Here is a 2,658-nt window from a genome sequence, read left to right as displayed (position 1 = left end):
AGTGCCGCACTGTCAGAGGGTCAGTACTGAGGGAGTGCCGCACTGTCGGAGGGTCAGTACTGAGGGAGTGCCGCACTGTCTGAGGGTCAGTACTGAGGGAGTGCCGCACTGTCAGAGGGTCAGTACTGAGGGAGAGTCGCACTGTCGGAGGGTCAGTACTGAGGGAGCACCGCACTGTCGGAGGGTCAGTACTGAGGGAGTGCCGCACTGTCGGAGGGTCAGTGCTGAGGGATCAAAGGGAATTTTTGATAAGAACAAGGATGTCTTACTGCGGCTGTACAAGGTACTGGAATTCTGTGAGCTGTTTTGATTCCCTGATTTAAGGAAAGAGGATATTATTAAGCTGGAGATGATTCAAAACAGATTTACCAGGATGCTGCTCGAATGGAGAGTTTAAGTTATAAAAATAAGCTGGATAGTCTGGGACCTTTTTCACTGGAGTGCAGGAGATTGAGGGGTGACATTGTTAAGGTTTATAAAGTCATGAGGGGCATAGGTAAGGTGAATAGCACAGGTGTTTTCCCTCTCGTGCAGGAATTCAAAACTACGAGGAATATTTTTTAAGGTGACAGGAAAACCATTTAGAAAAGAGATCGTGGGGGCACCGTTTTTGCACTGGGAGTGGTTCACTGGCAGAGAATGTGCTGGATGTGGGTACACTTACAACATTGCAAAGACATTTGGATAAGTACACGAACAGGAAAGGTTTGGAGAAATATGGGCCAAGTGCAGGCAGCTGGGACTAGTTCAGTTTGGGATGATGTTTGGCATGGACTGGTTGGACCGAAGGGTCTATTTCCATGCTGTATGGCTCTATGAGTCTGTGATGGTCACTGGGAGCTCTGACCTGCCACTTACCCAGTATTATTCCTTCAGCTGCTGGGACTAACAAAGGCTGAAGTGGAACTGCTGTGTCTCAGTGAGCGATGAAGATCGGGGTTTAAACTGTGGGCTTGGAGCTCCCCCTACAGCTCAGGGCATGACATGCAGCCAGCCCGCTGCCAAATTTTGGGTCAAGTATTTCCAAAGGTCCCCCTGGACCATGAACCATTGCTGGGCCACAACACAAGGTTCCTGTAGAAATAAAACCTGGAACAGAGCCCACTCAGAGCTCTGCATTAACTGAGGCCATCTATATCAGACCTCAGCAGCTTCCCTAAGGAGCAGTGATCCTTATCCTAGTCACTGAGGCTTGCCCATTGGTCAGTGAATTCCAAACATGTATTAATCACCATAACAGACACCCAGACACTGGGCCACACTCACATTTATCTGAGCAGCTGCCTTTAACTGTCTGGGAATGTGGAATCTAGATCCTGAACCCCTCAGCCCACCCGACCATGTCCAAAACCACTCCCAGCAAGCCATAGCAGAATTACTGAAACCTCAAAGCTCCTTCAGTCCAGTGTATGTCTGAGAGATATCAGCAACCAAACCCCCTAAGCCCACTCATTCCTCATTCTTCTGCAAATCCCTCCTTTTCCAGTGTCTCCCTGCATCCCATTCAAACAGTTTCTATTGAATTTGCTCTTACTGGAGGCAGCTTGTCACTGATCACACCCACTCACTGTGTCAGATACTGTGGGGTTCACTCATTGCACCAAGTCCATCTTCTATCTCCTGTTGTGAACAGCTTGTCCAGATACCTTCGGCAATTTGTTCACACAAATCCCAAGGTCCCTCACTCTCTCTCTTTCTCTGTTTTTCATTGTCCCTCTTTATTTCTGTTTCTTTTCCTCTATTTTCCCGTCAGAATGAAATACTTCATGTTCACAGAATCACGGGGGTGTTACAGTGCAGAAAGAGGCCACTCAGTCCATCATGCCTTCACCTGCTCTTCAAATGAACCTTATGACCTTGTGCCAATCTCCTGCCTTTTCCCTATCCCCTTACACACTATTTCTATCAAATAAACATCCAGTGCCCATCGTCAATGCCTCAATTGAACCTGCCTCCACCAGAAGTGTCTTGTACGAGTTTAAAATCATCTCATCCTTACTCTTGTACTGTACGTTCCTATGAATAAAGATAAGGGCACTGAATGTTTTACTAACCCCATTCCCCTCTATTGGCTAGGACTCGCTTAGTGCCAGGGGCTTGGATGGGGGAGAATTTATTAGGTGTGTCCAGAAAGGTTATTTGAAACTAGTAAAAAGTCCAACTAGGGAAGGAGTCATATAGACCTGGTGTTGGGGAATGAGCCCGGCCAGGAGATCAAAGTTTCAGTGGGGGAGCATTTCAGGAACAGTGACCATAATTCTGCAAGTTTTGCGTTACTTATGGATAAGAACAAGAGTAGTCGTCAAGTGAAGCAGGGTGCAGTGGCCAAGTGGGAAGGTGTTGGTCTTGTAAACCAAAGATCGTGGGTTCGATTCCCACCTGTGCCTAGCAGCACGAAGGTTGCTAATTTCAGTGCCCAAGAGTCTATCATTTGGAGCGTAGCTGTTTCTTAGAGTGATGGTGTAACTCAGTAGCAGTGATCTGAGTTTTAGGTGTGAAAATAGATAAGTCCCCTGGGCCGGATGGGATTTATCCTAGGATTCTCTGCGAAGCTAGAGAGGAGATTGCAGAGCCTTTGGCTTTGATCTTTATGTCGTCATTGTCTTCAGGAATAGTGCCAGAAGACTGGAGACTAGCAAATGTTGTCCCCTTGTTCAA

The 2,658-nt window shown here is 47.2% G+C and overlaps 1 non-coding gene across 1 annotated transcript; it reads left to right on the top strand.

Annotated features, from left to right (window-relative positions):
* Nucleotides 1-2,315: 2,315 nt before the first annotated feature.
* Nucleotides 2,316-2,387, top strand: trnat-ugu. The gene has a single exon. It is a non-coding gene; the product is annotated as a tRNA-Thr (tRNA).
* Nucleotides 2,388-2,658: the final 271 nt, after the last annotated feature.

The sequence above is a fragment of the Rhincodon typus genome, chromosome 11, assembly GCF_021869965.1.
Source record: "Rhincodon typus isolate 14 chromosome 11, sRhiTyp1.1, whole genome shotgun sequence".
In the NCBI taxonomy this organism is placed as follows: Eukaryota; Metazoa; Chordata; class Chondrichthyes; order Orectolobiformes; family Rhincodontidae; genus Rhincodon; species Rhincodon typus.
Note: the sequence above shows the minus strand (reverse complement) of the source record. Positions and strands in the feature narration are given on the sequence as shown.